This window comes from Podarcis liolepis (genome assembly GCF_965112155.1).
Source record: "Podarcis liolepis genome assembly, chromosome: 6".
Taxonomy (NCBI): Eukaryota; Metazoa; Chordata; class Lepidosauria; order Squamata; family Lacertidae; genus Podarcis; species Podarcis liolepis.
In genome coordinates this window covers 15,242,260-15,259,228 of record NC_139559.1, presented here as the reverse complement: position 1 = coordinate 15,259,228, position 16,969 = coordinate 15,242,260, and the positions used below count along the sequence as shown (strand labels likewise).

The following is a 16,969-nucleotide window of genomic DNA, read 5'->3' as shown; positions in this document are numbered from 1 at the left end:
CCCATTAGCTAAAGTGGTGCTTCAGGTTAAGAACGGACCTCTGGAACGAATTAAGTACTTAACCCGAGGTACCACTGTATAAGGTGAACCTCGGCAGAGAAAACAAAAGCTAACACCTTGACATATTTCCTCCTTTGCCCAGATCTTTAAATATATAAAAATATTATTATTATTTTGAGTTGCCTATTATGTCCCAGGTGATTATGGTTCAGACTCTTTATCATGCATGAATACACTAGAGGAAGCCAGCTATTTCCTGTACCGTAAGCTTACTTCCTTCTCACACTCTTACTAATTTAATCTCAACACTTTCTTCCGGTGGTGAAATGTAAGAATGTAGAAATTATTTCTTCACTAATGCGTGAGTTGCAATTTCTAATGTCGGGTGGCCAGGATAAGGCATGGTTTCTGGAAGACAGTTCTTCATTTGAGAGAGGACAGTTCCAAGGAGCTTCCTATCTGAAGGTCTCTCGACTCCAAATCTGGTTGAATACCAATAAGGGAGAGCAGGAGAGGCCTTGATGTTGCCCATCAACAGTTTAGAACTGGATAGCAGACTGAGGAGGCACATTGATCACTTAGTCACAGTCTTCCCCGCTATGGTGAGATCTACTTAAATGATAAGTAAGGTCAGGTGCATACTGCTCATTTAAAGCACATTTAGATCACATGAATTGGGGACTGGAGTTCCCTTCTCTCAGAGCTATAATTCCTTTAATGATCTACAGTTCCCAGAATTCTTTGGTGGAATCTGTGTGCTTTAAATGTGTGTTGAATTTGTGCCGGAGCCGAACACACAACAGTGGCTCAAGCGAAAGAGCAGGGCAGAATTTAGGAATGGGGTGACTCTGAGCACATGCTAATCTCAGGAATTGTTTTCAGTCCCATCCGTTTGCACAAAAAGTCCCACTGTATAAGGCCAATGACCCATTTAGTCTAGCATCCTCTTCTAGGAGTGAGCAGTAGCAAAAGCAAAGACTTTAGAACAGTGGTTCTCAAGGGGTGTGGTGTGCCTCTCTTCAAGAGCATTGGCTATTCTTCTACAATTTTCCAAGACATATTGTTGTAAATAGGGATTTTCAACTCTGATGCAGTGGTACCTCTGGTTACGAACTTAATTCGTTTCAGAGGTCCATTCTTAACCTGAAACCATTCTTAACCTGAGGTGCCACTTTAGCTAAAGGGGCCTCCTGCTGCCGCCACTGCGCAATTTCTGTTCTCACCCTGAGGTAAAGTTCTTAACCTGAGGTACTACTTCCAGGTTAGCAGAGTCTGTAACCTGAAGTGTTTGTAACCCAAGGTGTTTGTAACCCGAGGTACCACTGTAAATATGATAGATCAGAAAAGAGAAAGGCTTCTTTGTGTTCATGAGAATTAGTTTGTCTCAAATTAAACCTAGTTACAGGTAGGTGTTGGTCTGCCGTAGTCGAAACAAAATAAAAAAATTCCTTCCAGTAGCATCTTAGAGACCAACTAAGTTTGTTATTGCACACAAAAGCTCATACCAATAACAAACTTAGTTGGTCTCGATTAGACCTAATATAAATAAGTTTACCTGGCAAAAGCAAGCACACACCTCTCATTGAATTTGAATATGTATGTGGTTCGTTTCTAATTGTATTTTGGGAATGATTTGTGTTCTTATGCAGCTGCATTGTTTTATATTTTCTGAATGCCCGGTGATCATATTATAAAGTAGTTGTGTTCTACGTGATAAATCAGTTAGGAGTTGTTTCTTTTTACTTTCCAATGTATTTCTTATCAATAAAAGAAAATCAGAGTGTCACATTTTTTTATTCTGAAAGTATGACCTAGAGAAAGAAGTTTGAGAACCACTGTTTAGAAACAGGATATGTGTAACGTGTCACTGTCATGCCTCAGGTTCTCACCCTGCCCTCAGCCGTGTTTTACAATGTTGAGATTGGGATGATGCGCATTGCAGACCCCTCCAATTCAGCATGCATCAGGGCGGCCCTGCAGATAGCCAACAGGCCTGTGGATTTGTGATAGTGGAGATACAGTGGTACCTCGGGTTACAGACGCTTCAGGTTACAGACTCCGTTAACCCAGAAATAGTACCTCGGGTTAAGAACTTTGCTTCAGGATGAGAACAGAAATCGTGCTTTGGCTACGCAGCGGCAGCGGCAGCGGCAGGAGGCCCCATTAACTAAAGTGGTGCTTCAGGTTAAGAACAGTTTCAGGTTAAATACGGACCTCCGGAACGAATTAAGTACTTAACCCGAGGTACCACTGTACAGCCAAATAACTGAACCTGCAGCTAGCAAAAGCTCAGCGACGAGTCACATTCTAAGTCGGGGTGAGAGGAGTGGAATTTGAATAGCCTTGCTGGCTTGGCTTTAGTAATTCCACATCATAATGCTCACATCGGTGGGTTGTTGCAACTGCCATTCAAATGATAGGGAAATTGCTACTTTATACCAAAGTTCCTTTTAAGTAACAATAGAGAGGGATTAGCAAATGGCTCAGCCCGGTGTTGTTATTGTCTTTTCTTTTTTTAACTTCTTCTTTTTGCAAGAAGCACTGATAGCATCTGAAAAGCACCTGTGCCTTCATTAATAAGTTACTGTTTGCAAGTCCTTTTCCCTTTGCTTTTAGTTTTATTTTGTTGTAGTTCCTCTCATGCAAGCTGTGGCCAGCGCCCTTAGAAAGAATCCTGTGTTTTTCTTAGCTGTCTGGCCAGGAGAGGTTTGGAAAGTCCGCCCTAAGCCACAGAACTCTTGGGATTAGATGTCACAGCCATACTATACCTTGAAATCACTCTTATGCCATTTTTAACAGCCACGGCCTCCCGCAAAGAATCCTGGGAATTGTAGTTTGATAAGGGTGCTAACCTCACAGACCCCACAACAACTACAGCTCCCAAGATTCCCTTGTATTCTTAACATAGTCTATGAGTGCTTTATATGTACTGTCAATGTGTCCGACACAGCTGGATTTTCAAAACACCTGTCTGTTGCACCTGTAATTTTGTTGTTGTTGTTTAGTCGTTTAGTTGTGTCCGACTCTTGGAGCCTCAGCTTCAGGATCTGTCCTTCCAGTGAGCACTCAGGGCTGATTGTCTTAAGAATGGAGAGGTTTGATCTTCTTGCAGTCCATGGGGCTCTCAAGAGTCTCCTCCAGCACCATAATTCAAAAGCATCAATTCTTCGGTGATCAGCCTTCTTTATGGTCCAGCTCTCACTTCCATACATCGCTACTGGGAAAACCATAGCTTTAACTATATGGACCTTTGTTGGCAAGGTGATGTCTCTGCTTTTTAGGATGCTGTCTAGGTTTGTCATTGCTTTTCTCCCAAGAAGCAGGCGTCTTTTAATTTCGTGACTGCACCTGTAATACCAATTGTATTATTATTCAATTTTATTAAATGTGTTCTAAGCCAAGTTTTGTGGCAGCGGCGTGATGCTATCAATTTGCATGGTATTTTACAAAGTATGAGAAGACAGATCCTTCCCCCAGGGAGCTTAAAAATCTAAAAGTTAACATGTGTTGGCGAGAACCAGTAACAAACCATTCCTACCATTTGGGAATCTTTCTTTTTGTGCTAGCTGGGAAGGGGCTACGAGGGCAGATCTCCCTTTTCTGCCTGTGAAAAAGGAAGCCTGCAATGCCTTCTTATGACCTCTGGGGCACCTTTGCAGTCGCCACAGATGCTACTGCAAACATATTGCAAGAGTCCTTTAAGCAGCCCAGGGTAATTAGGATGCAAATGAGCAACTGCAATGTGCAAATGGTTTCCAGTAAAGAATGTGAATCTGTCTTTTTCTCCCTCACCCAGAGCCATTTGCACCCACAGCCAGGGAAGAAGAGCAAAGCCCCAAATGTATCTGAATTCATTTGAAGCATCTCTAGATTCCAGTTTCTGCAATGTATTTCACACACACACACACACACACACACACACACACACACACAGGCTGTTTAGGCTGCGCAGGGGGAATATTAAACAAAGACCTGCTCTTCTCACACGCCAGTGCCTGAAACAAGCCCTGCCTGTTCCACCTGACCTTTGCTGACCTGCCAGAGTATTTTTAGGAATTGCCCTCCGTGGCAAACCTTGTGCATGAGTGGCTCCTCCTTAGCTGTGAGCTAAAAATATCATCGCAAGGAGAAGGAGAAAAAGAGAGGGACTTTTAAAATGTTGGGAAAGAAAGGGGCTGTTTTGGGCAAAGGGAATGCCTCTAGCCTGTTTGATAAATGCAATACATTGAATGGCAATATATTTGGTTGCGGTGTGAGCATACATGGGGGGTTAATTTGGGGCAAGAAGGTGAAATGATCCCTATTTTGGTGGCATCAGGTGGAGGGAAGTACGGCAGGGGTGACAACTGGATGTGGCCCGTCTGGTGAATCATTACCTTCTCCACCCCTGTGGGCCAACTTTGACAAGGTGAGTGTTGCACTTCACCTGTCAATCACCTTCAATATCAAAGGAGCGTGCATTAGGGAGATTCCAGTTCCCAACAGACACATTTCTGAAAGTAATATCCCCTATCCCTATACAGTGGAACTCAAACACTGCAAACCCGGAAGTAAGTGTTCCGGTTTGTGAACTTTTTTCAGAAGCCGAACATGCTCCGTTTTGAGTGCCATCCTTACGTTTTGAGTGCCACACTTCTGTTTTGAGTGTTACACTGAGGTCTGTCTGTTTTTGCTATTTACTTTGCGGTTCTGTTTTTGCACCTCTTTTTCGCTTTGTTTTTGTGACTGTGTGGAACCCAGTTCAGCTACTGACAGATTGTGTGATTGCAGTACATTGTTTATTGCTTTCATTTTATGGATCAATGGTCTCTTTAGATAGTAAAATTAATTTTTCAATTGCTGTTTGAGGATTTGTTTTTAAAAGTCTAGAACGGATTAATCCATTTTGCATTACATTCTATGGGAAAGCACGCCTTGGTTTTGGAATGCTTTGGTTTTGGAACAGACTTCCAGAATGGATTAAGTTTGAGAACCAAGGTACCACTGTATAGGTGCTAACTAACTCAGCAATGCTAAGAAGGCTCTGTTATTACCAAATTCAGCTGTAGTTTTGACTAGTATTTTTGCAAGCAATTTCCCCTGTATGCTGTTTTCTCAAATCCATGCATTTACAGGCACACGTGACCTTAGCATATGCATTCTCCTATACATTACTTGGCCGAAGAACTGCACTGCAAAATTTATAGATTTGGAAGGATGGTTGTGGTCTGGATCACGAATTGTTTCAGAAAGTGCAAATTATTTAGGTTTAAATGTGAGCTGAATCAAATTTCTCTGCCACCCTTTGCCAAATAGCATAGCAGTGCAACTAAAACTTGAACCCCAGAGGTGGGGTTTTCAAAAGGAGAAGTGGTATGAAAGTGTAGAATCAGAACGTACCAGGATATTTGATTCTGTTTATATGGGGATGAAAACCGACTATGGTTTCCTGTCCCAATACAGGTGTTAACTAACTCAGCAATGCTAAGCAGGCTCTGCTCTTACCAAATTCAGCTGGTTTTACTTACTTTGCATAAACTTCAGTTGCATCGTCGCAGACTGCACTTCATGGCATTTCGTGAGTTTCATGACATTTGAGCCCATTGCTAACTTCCTGGGTTAGATGCCACTGGTAGGATCCAAGGAGCTGGCGCAGGGCTGGATCAAGACATTTTGGCACACATAAAATATGCACAGCCCAAATGAACAATGGTTGGAAATGAACATTGTTCATTTGGGTTGTGCATATTTTATGTTTTACTTATTGTTTATGACTACTTTTGTAGATATGTATTTTTTCCCATATTGCAAGGCGCCTTGGCTTCAACTGTGGAAAGGCAGCATACAAATAAAATCCAGCACGTATGTATACATGTTGCCCTTGTGGATCTCGTCGCCCGAGGCAGTTACCTCACTTTGCCTCATGGGTGTGCCGGCCCTGAGCTGGAGCAACTTCCCTACCAAGCAAAGTTATGACATTTGGGCTGAACTACAGTTCCCATAAGGGACACGGGTGGCGCTGTGGGTTAAACCACAGAGCCTAGGACTTGCCAATCAGAAGGTTGGCGGTTCAAATCCCCACGACAGGGTGAGCTCCCGTTGTTCGGTCCCTGCTTCTGCCAACCTAGAAGTTCGAAAGGACAAAGTGCAAGTAGATAAATAGGTACCACTACGGTGGGAAGCAATACCATGCAAATTGATAGCATCACGCCGCTGCTGCAAAACTTGGCTTAGAACACATTTAATAAAATTGAATAATAATACAATTGGTATTACAGGTGCAGTTACAAAATTAAAAGATGCCTGCTTCTTGGGAGAAAAGCAATGACAAACCTAGACAGCATCTTAAAAAGTAGAGACATCACCTTGCCAACAAAGGTCCGTATAGTAAAAGCTATGGTTTTCCCAGTAGTGATGTATGGAAGTGAGAGCTGGACCATAAAGAAGGCTGATTGCCGAAGAAATGATGCTTTTGAATTATGGTGCTGGAGGAGACTCATGGACTGCAAGAAGATCAAACCTCTCCATTCTGAAGGAAATCAGCCCTGAGTGCTCACTGGAAGGACAGATCGTGAAGCTGAGGCTCCAATACTTTGGCCACCTCTTGAGAAGAGAAGACTCCCTGGAAAAGACCCTGATGTTGGGAAAGATGGAGGGCACAAGGAGAAGGGGACGACAGAGGGTGAGATAGTTGGATAGTGTTTGCGAAGCTACCAGCATGAGTTTGACCAAACTGCGGTAGGCAGTGGAAGACAGAAGTGCCTGGCGTGCTCTGGTCCAAGGGGTCACGAAGAGTCGGACACGACTAAACGACCAAACAGTAACAACAGTGGGAAGGTAAACTGCGTTTCCGTGCACTGCTCTGGTTCGCCAGAAGTGGCTTAGTCATGCTGGCCACATGACCCGGAAGCTGTACGCCGGCTTCCTCGGCCAATAAAGCGAGATGAGCACCGCAACTCCAGAGTCGTCTGTGACTGGACCGAATGGTCAGGGGTCCTTTTACCCTTTTACAGTTCCCATCATTCCCTGGGAAGAGAGAGTGATTGTTAAGCCACTCTAGGAATGTTAGCTCTGTGAGGTGAACTGGGGTCTCTTAACAACACTCAGCACCCTTAGCAAACTGCAGCTTGGTTGAAGCCATGGCTGTTTAAAACGGCACCATAGTGCTTGAAATATATTTTTAAAGGTTTGGCCTTTTAATGCCAATAGGCCTATTCAGTTCCTTAAACATTTCCAAGATGAGACCGTCATTTGTATGAGAATATCTTGTACCGTTTTTATTCTGGTGTCGGGCGTTGCATTGCTTATTTTGTCGGACACTTCCTCAATATTTTACATGAGGGGGTGGCCTATTAATATATTTTTTATAAATAATAATAAAAAATATTGGTTGCAGCTCCCCTGCTGACTGAAGCAACCAGGTTTTCCCTCTGTGTGATGTGTGGAATGGCCCTTTGCTTGAAGATTGGGTAGGAAATGGACACTGTCTCTCTGACCTGTGCAATTTAGAGCCATTCCGAGTGAAAGGTGAACTATTTCAGGGATTATCTCCATCTGCCCTGAAGTGTTTCCTTTCTCTTTTCAAGATCTTTCCCGTTGTCAAGAGCTGAGCCCTGGTGGGGACGCACAGAGTCTGCCTTCCTTCAGCCTTGCCTAAATGAGAGATCAGTGGCTTGACGTGAGACGATCTGCAGTAATGAAGAACAGGCAGCAAGCTCTGCAGTTCCACTGAGGTCAAACTACTAAGATAAGTTTCCATGTTGCCGGTGGGGAAATCATCCCTTCTAAAGAGAATGTCTCCCCCCATTCTCATTCTCATTCTCTCTTTCTGGCACTATGGTTTGGTTCCACTGGTGCAATGGTGCCCTCATCAGGCGGCACCTAAAAGTGTCCAGGGAATCCGATGCTATGGCTATTTTTCATAGAATCACAGAATTGTAGGGTTGGGGGGGGGGGACCACCAACAATCATCTAGTCCAAGCCCCTGCAATGGAGGACTGACAGATACTTCTTGTATCTTTAAATTGTCCTAACCTGCCATGGACCTCGGGGCGAAGTACTGGTAAGAAGACTAATAACAGTGAATAATGATAGTAATATTCTAGGTGTTGCTTCCTTTTGGGGAGTCTTTCAGGGCCCAGCCCCGCAAGGCCTTGATCCAGCCCCTATAAATCTAATTTTCAACAGGTAGCATCTTGAGATCCGTTGTTTTAATCTAATCTAAGTGGATTGAAGATTGTGGTCTAAAGTAGCTGATCTACCAGTATATCTGAAGGAGCGTCTCCACCCCCATCATTCTACCCGGACACTGAGGTCCAGCACCGAGGGCCTTCTGGCGGTTTCCTCACTGCGAGAAGCCAAGTTACAGGGAACCAGGCAGAGGGCCTTCTCGGTAGTGGCGCCCTCCCTGTGGAACGCCCTCCCACCAGATGTCAAAGAGAACAACAGCTACCAGACTTTTAGAAGACATCTGAAGGCAGCCCTGTTTAGGAAAACTTTTAATGTTTGATGTATTACAGTATTTTAATATATTTTTTGGAAGCCAGCCAGAGTGGCTGGGGAAGCCCAGCCAGATGGGCGGGGTATAAATAATAAATTATTATTATTATTATTATTATTATTATTATTATTATTATTATACATTTTAATATGGTCAATATTAAATATTATTGCAGATATAGCTGGGAAGATGGTAAAAGGCAAGTGACTGGATTTTATGTTGTTCTTTTTTATTATTATTTCCAAAATTCTCACTCGCTTTAATGAGCCATTGCCAAGCAGTGTAGACTCGGCTGAACTATATGGGCCCAATGCTCTGACTCTATAAGCAGTTTCCTATGTTCCTAAGACTGGTGGCAAAACGATTGAAAGCTGAAAATATGCCACTGTATATCATCTGCTCACTGAATGCAACACATGCCAAAGTCTTGCTCTCTACCCTTTCTCTAATTGGATCCTTCACATCTGCGCACCTGCAAATTTTGCACAGGAGGAGGGAAGCCATAAACTGCAAGAGACCAAAACAGGCAGCCGAACTTCTCAAGTCACGCCATGTTCCTCAAAGGCACACTCCAAAGAGTGGCTTACAGTAATTTCCTGCAATTTAAAAGTATTTATTTTTAAAACACTGGCTGCCAAACCCCATCTGACTCTCATACTGAATTTCACCAGCCAAACGCAGCAATTTATTTGGGATCATCCGACTCAACCGGTGATTAAAATGTCTCGGTGTTAAATACCGCTCAGTGATGGTGAGAGCTTCAATGCATCCTCCGGGCGCTCTCTATAATTAATGCTACGTACTTAAAGCAGGGCACTTTGCTGATCGCTGTGCTAACCCTTTGTTGCCTGAAGGTGTGTGTGTGGGGGGGATGCAATATATTCTAGCAAAAACATTCCCATTTTGCATATGTTTCTTATTTGGGCACTCAAAGGCTACTTTGTACTTATATGGTGTTTTAATAATTCACATAGGCTGGGGTGTCAGTGTGTGTTTAGAGGGACTGATGCTGTCTCCGAAGGCTGCCTCCTAGATCTATTATTCCAGTGGAAGTAGGAATGCATTGAAAGCATATTTTCTCTCCCAAAGAATCCCGGGAACTTTACTTCACCCCTCACAGAGCTGCAATTCCCGGGACCCTAAGCAAACTGCAGTTTCCAGGATTATTGGGTTGGGGCAAATGTAGTGTGTGTGTGTGTGTGTGTGTGTGTGCAAGCCACAGGCTTTGTGGCTCACAGCTCACACCCTGTATGTGAGGCGCCTGGAGGGGAAAAGAGGACACCCAGGCACCTGTATGCTGCTTCTTGCAAGAACAGCCCTGTGTTTTGGCCACGAACCTTACAGGCTGCGTCCCAGCACCTGACTGAACACCCTAAGCCCATCTTCAGTAAGTCATAACTGCTGCCTCCTGCATTGCTTCTACTGTACTGCATTTGCAGCACCAAATAACCACTCTAGGGTGCAAGCCTGGGCATTGTTTATGGAGATTGTCAGCTGCCTGGACAACGGCCTCACTGATGTGGTCCAAAGGAAAGAGCAATATGTTTGGCCCCAGCTTGGTTGCAGGAGTTGTCGGAAGGAGGCAGCTTCCAGTATTAATAAAGAGGAAGAACAATTTTATCCCCACTGTTCAATGCATAATTTCATTTACTTCTATCATGTCCCCTCTTACTCACCTTCCCACCCCTAAACTGAAAAATCCTAAACATCATACCCTTTCTTCAAAGGGGAGTGGCTTCAGCCCCTTCACCAGGTCTACAATAATAGCCCTTTTGATATATTATTAGCACATTCTGGCAGCATCTTACTGAATGTTCCAGTCGCAGCCCATGGTGTTATGAGATACACAGTTCTCTTAAGACCTTCTTCATTGTCTTCCTAGAGGAGGAACATGCCTAGACAGGCAAACGATTCCAGCACGTATTAGAGCGGAACACGTTCTTGTTTAATGCAGAGCCAGGCTACACAAGCAAAGCGTTGCTTTCTCTGCCGCCCTCCAGTAACCAAAGCAAACCACTTTTACAGAACTGGAAGGCGTTTCTATCTCAGTGGGGGGCGGGAGAGAAGTTTGTTCATACCGAGTTTGACTTGCTGGTCATCATAGCTTCTACCAAGAAACCTATTGCACAGTCGTGGAACAGCGTGAAAATTTCTTGAATATGGAGGGGGGCTTAATAGGTGCACATGCTGATCGAAACATGGATGAAGCGAAAGTATGAATGGGCCCCAAATTTTATGCAGAATTGAGCGCAGCATCGAGTGGGTCTGTGCTGGTCCCGGGGGGAAGGTTACCGTTGGCGTAGTCAAAGTCCGGTCCTGGGTCACTAGCCTGGAAACAGTTCACAAGGAGTGGGGCGAGGTCCGAAGCAGGAAGCCGGGCGGGGACAGGAACACTGGAGGGTCAGGTCTGGGTCCGGGCAGGAACAGGTACTCAACAACGACATTGCTCCCGCAACCTGGGACCGGGCTGACTGGCCTTTATCTTCTCTGAGGCCAGGGGCGGTCCCGGCCCCCAGGAGAGCCACCTCTCCTGGCCTTAAGGCGAGCACTCCTCCTGGGAGAAACCAGTTCCCTTTGCCTCTCTGCCCTGAGCCTCTGCAGTTCAGGAGAGGCTGAAGGGTTACTGGGCCCAGGGGGAGACTCACCTGTAGGCACTGAGTCCTCAACCACCTCTGGAGCCAGAGTGGATTCACCTGGTGCCTGCTCCTGAGGATCCGGCACAGGTGCAGGCGCCTCAGAATCAAGGCCCTGCCCCAGTTCAGCCGGCCCTGGAGGCGGGGACTCCTGTGCAGGCTGGGATTCCTCCGGTTCACCCTCTGAATCGGATTCCCAGGCCATCACACCGTCTTTATGACAAAAATGAAGGCTGAATGCCCTTAGGCCTTGGACACTGCGGTACTCCTTAAACTGTCTCCTTAAATTAGGCCCAAATGCTTAATTTTCAAAAACCTTATGTGCATATGGTGGTCGTGCTACTGGTGCTCTCCACCATAGGTCAGGCTGTAAACCATTGAGCCTCTTGGGCTTGCCAATTGGAAGGTTGGTGGTTTGAATCCGCACAGCGGGGTGAGCTCCCGTCGCTCTGTCCCAGCTTCTGCCAACCTATCAGTTTGAAAGCACACCAGCTCAAGTAGATAAATAGGTGCCGCTTCAGCAGGCCAAGACCCGTAAAGCTGTCTGCGAACACACGCTGGCTCCCTCGACCTGAATGTGAAGATGAGCACATCCCATAGTCGCCTTTGACTGGACTTAACCGTCCAGGGGTCCTTTTCCTTTACCTTTGACCTAGGCTGTGACCCAAGGGAAGAACATGCATTCTTCATCATCCCTTCTTATTAAGTTCTTGCTGCAGGTGATCGTTTTTACAATTTGTTGCTCAAGTGCTATAACCTCGAGAACTCCTAAGTATCCTCCCTGCCTCCCTTTTTCATATGACTAATAGTTGGCCTACAGCCAATCTCATGTGCTTGCTTTTCCAGGAGAGCATAATAGGTTCTTTGCACTTGCTAAAAGAAAGATGAGAGAAAATGAACAAAGCTTGGCTATTACCAAAAGCAAATACTGAAAGTCCTTCCTTTTGTTTGTACAAAAGGGGAACGCTGCAAGTTTTGAAGGCCAAGTATGGAAGTTCTCTGTCAGGCCTGTGTTTATCATCAGAGGGCTACAGCATAAATGCATCTGATGGGTCTCGGAATCCTCGGGATATAATTATAGCAATTATCCGGATGGGATCTTCTCATCAATAACCTTTGCCTCGTCCCTTGCAACCTGTCATCCCTCATCAACGGGCCGCAAGAGCAACGTATTGTTCCGACTCGTTCGCCTGCTGCTGTTGAGAGGGAGAAGCTGTCAGCGGCAGGACAGTCCGCCGAACTGTACGCATGACCTCCTGGAGCGAGCAGCCATCTGCCAGATGGGATGGCAAGGCACCAAACGCTGAGCAGCTCCTCACCGCCCGGGCTCTCCTCTTCCTGACAAGGAAGCGAGGCAAACACAGCTGCAGCTCCTCTCCAAAGAACTTTGAACGCTGCAAACTCCGAAGGCTGTGCTGCTTACAGATGAATATGCAACTCGTGTGGCCCAAACGGAAAGAACAACAAGCCTCTTCTCATACACAAATGCCCATTTTAGCCGGATAGTTTGATGAACAGGCCAATCTTTAAAGTCCAAGTTTCCACTGAGGAGTAGTGTTTAGTGCCATACAAGGACTGGGGCAGTGGGGCTAGGTTCAAGTATTGATTCTGCCGCAAAGCTTTCTGGCTGGTTTCTTTACCAGAAGGAATACCCGTCAACTGGTTTTTCCTGCAAGAGCAAGGCGGCCATTTTGGGTGCCTTGCTCCTGTGTGATTTTGGGGCGAGATCTCACCCCCCAAAAAGTATTTCTTCAGGTCCACGATCTCGCACAGTGCCCCAAAATGTGCATGTTTGGGCTCTGTGTCCAAAAAAGGTGCTTTTTCTGGGCCCACAATCTTGTGCGTGTCAGGTGCCTCACAAGGGATTTTGGACCCAAAAGACAGTGTATCGGATTTTGGCCGCATTATGTTGGAGGGAATGGGAAGATTTTATTCCCTTCTTTCCAGGACTACCACCACATCTCTTACGCTGTTTCTAATCCCAGCTCAGAGTGCTTTTGGGGCCTCCAAGGCATGTACTTTGAAGGGAAATTAGCGTACCAGTCTCGCCTCAGAGACAAAAGTGGCTGGCGGTTCACTATCAAATCTCATTCATACAAGGATCAAGGAATGGGTTTTGGTCTATGTTTGGATATCATTGGACACCATATTAAATCAAACCACTGAAAAACTATGGCTTCATACAGGCTTCTCCAGTTCAGGGCCTCAAAGATGTTTTGGACTACCATGTCCCAGTCAGCACAGCCGAAGATGGGAGGTGAAGTCTAAAACATCTGGAGGGTACCAGGTTGTGGAAGACAGGTCCAGCAGTGTATCAGAGCCAGCCCTTCAAAATATCAAGGAAGGCTGTGCTGTGCTCACCACCCAAATGACACAAAATCTAAAGAGGAAGGTAGAGTATGTCCCTTAGAGAACACTGGAAGTCAAAAGGGCTGTTTGAAAGGAGGAAAAACTGTTTCACAATGAAAGGCCGGCTCTAAATGCTGTGGAACCTGTTAAAATGCCCTGTTGAAAATATTGGACCAGAAACTGTTAGTGTTCTATACTGTTTAATGATAGATATGCAGCCCACAGCTAGACAAAGTTCACTCGTTCCAGTGGCTGAGCGCAAACAATAAGGCAACTATTTAAAAGCTCCCAAAAGAAAACAGAGGGGACTGGTGCCATTTGCTGGGAGTTGCTGCCTTGTTAAAGAGTTTTCTAGGGTTAGTGTGCTTGCCCAGTACAAAACAGCAATGCCTCCCACAAGATGTTACACAATTCAAGCAGAGAACGCTGTGAGGGGGTTGTACTGGCCTGACCATGGCAGCCGTTTAAAAGCGTAATCTATCACAGAGCCTGCCACAAACTTATCTCCTGTGCCAAGATTCCTGGGTGTAACTGGGCAATGGATATAGGATATAATATAGATTTAAACCTCTGTGAGAAACTTTGGAAGCATGATCTGAAATCTACTGCAATGCTACACACTAAAAGTATATGAAAATGATCCATAGATTGTATTAACTCAAAGTAGATTGGCTAAAATGTATAAGGTGGAATCGGACTTATGTTGGAAATGCAAAGAAGTAGAAGGAACTTTTCCCATATGTGGTGGACATGCAAAAAAGTTAAAGTATATTGGGAAATGATATACAATGAGATGAAAAAGATGTTTAAAACAACTATCTCAAAAACCCCCAGAGACATTACTGTTAGGAATTGTTCAGACAGAGGTTCCCAGGAGTCAGAAGAACTTATTCATGTATGGAACAACAGCAGCTTGGATCTTGTTAGCCCAAAAATGGAAAGTGAAAGAAGTCCCTGGTAAGGAAGACTGGAAACTTAAGATGATAGAATATGCAGAATTAGCAGGCCTAACAAGCAGAATAAGAGAACAAGAACAGGTATTTAAATAGTGGAATTTTTTTGTCAAGTATATTGAAAATGATTGTGCAGAGTTAAAAGCTCTGGCAGTATTAAAGTAATTCAACAGTATAACATATTTTGAACTGATGTAAGATAGGAAAATTAAATTAGATGGGTATCTTAAAATATGCAGGGATGGTGGATAAGTTAAATGAACCTTGGAAGGGGAGGGAGGGAAGTCAGTGAATATATGGAATAACAAAATATGTTTAATTTGAAATGTAAAATTTGAAAATTTAATAAAAATGATTATTAATAATAAAAGGATTTCTGGGTGTAACTCTGCAAGCATGGAATTTAAGGTGGGTATCACCACCCATGTGAATGTAATGTTTAAAATGATGGGTTTTCGAGTTTTCTCTCTCCAAGGCGGGTGCGGTGAGCTTCAGGCCCAGCAGTGGAATGTGGTCCTCAAAACCTCCTTCATCTGGCCCTCAGCACACTCTCTAGGCCACCCACCAAGTGGTTTTGCCTGACTGGAATCTGCCCTTGAACTCTAACTTTCCCCCTTGCTTGTCTGAAAGGACAGAGAAAGGCACGCACTTAGAAAGGAACTTATATTGTGCAAAAGCAAACTTTGTATTAGTTGCTGTGCTGAGTTTTGCGTTTGCCCTTGCTGGTTGTGACCCTAAAAATGTTGCCCAGAAGAGAGTGTGGCTCTCAAGTCGAACAAGGTCCCTCCACAGCTACTTTAAGCGAACTGGTTCCTTGGCTGCTTGTCTGCCACCGAAACTTGCAAGTCCTACCTGCACACTCGGTTCACATTGGGCAATGGACAAGCATGCTAGTTGGCCATTCTCCTGCACGAACAGGGAGTAGGAGCTAGAGCACTTTCAAGACCCACAGCTATATAACCCACAGCTATATGTTGCAGAAAAAAATTTACATTGGCCATTTGCTGGATGGCTTCGCTTCCCCAGTTTCCTAGGATCAACATGGCAACATTCCCTGCTCCCAAACCAGCCTCTTTAAACCTCCTCGCTTAACACACAAGTGAAATTAGATCACCACCTTGAGGCAAGCTCTCAGCACTGCACTCTAACATCATTACTGAACTGATAAAATAAGGTTATTTGTCAGGTTGATCCTGAAGGAAGTGCCTGGCTTGTGTGGAGTCCTTATTTCTGAATTTTCTGCAGACGCTGGCACATGAACTAAGTACTATTTTTAGCTAGGCTTAGCGTACAGAGATGTCCCAAAATGCGTGGAACTGCCATAGGCACCCAAAAGCAGCTTATTGCCTGTTATCCTGTATTTTATTCTGTGAACCACCCAGAAATCTTACGATGAAGGGTAGTATATAAATCGTAACAACTGGCGGAAATGACTGGCAGAATCCGAGACCAGGGAGAAGAGTCGGTGGAAGAAGATTGGAGGAAATTTAAAGACTATTTACAGAAATATTGCAAAATTAAGGAATGTTAGAATGATGTTGGATTGCAGTTAAGTGGTTTCCAGCTGTAATGGTTTAAAAGAGTATGGAAAAATTGGATTTTAATAGGTAAAAATTTAATGTTATAATATATTAAGATTAAAGATCAGGATAATAAGGAGGGAAAGGAATTGCTGAACTAATAAATTGAACTGGAATACAAAAAAGGGAGGTATGAGGAGGTCCGGGAAACAAGTAAATGAAAGATAAGTGATGTAAAGATGGAATTATTTTTAACTGTTTTTTATTTCCTATTTTTTTTCTTTTTCATTATGTAATGCTGTGAAAACTTTAATAAATATTTATATTAAAAAAAAATATAAATCGTAACAACTGCCCAGACTTTCCCTGCTCCATATGACCCTGCTTTGTTTGAACCTTCAGGATTTCTGCTTTATTCACTTCTCATAAGACTTATAATTGGAAGGCACCCCAAGGGTCATCTAGTCCAACCCCCTGCAATGCAGGGATCCTTTGCCCAACGTGGGGCTCAAACCCACAACCTTCGTTTGTTTTTGGTTGTTAAGCTGGTTAACGTTGCTAATACTGTTTTGTGGATTGCGAGCGCTGCGACGCTTTGTGAACTTTATGGTTTTTTTATGTGCTTGAGCCTATTCTTAAAGTTGCTTTGTTAATGGCGTTTCATAGAAGGTGGTTGTTTTCCTGATGATTTATTACTTTGTATGGCTTATGTTGCAGTTGTGATGTCCTACGATGTTATTATTTAAGTTAGCCGCTTGGTGACTCGTTTGAGTGCAAAGCGGCATAGAAATGCAACTGAAATGGGAAAAAAGGGGTTTGAATATAAAATCTGTAAGAATCCCAAACAAAGCATCATGAAGTATTAAAACCATACATAAAAGGTAAAGGGACCCCTGACCATTAGGTCCAGTCATGGCCGACTCTGGGGTTGCGGCGCTCATCTCGCTTTACTGGCCGAGGGAGCCAGGGTACAGCTTCTGGGTCATGTGGCAAGCCCTAGGCTCTGTGGTTTAGACCACAGCGTCACCCGCATCC

The 16,969-nt window shown here is 44.4% G+C and overlaps 1 protein-coding gene across 1 annotated transcript in view; it reads left to right on the top strand.

The window, feature by feature from the left end:
- RBM38 (RNA binding motif protein 38) overlaps positions 1-16,969 on the top strand; it is a 193,486-nt gene that overhangs the window by 54,834 nt on the left and 121,683 nt on the right. The window lies entirely within an intron of this gene.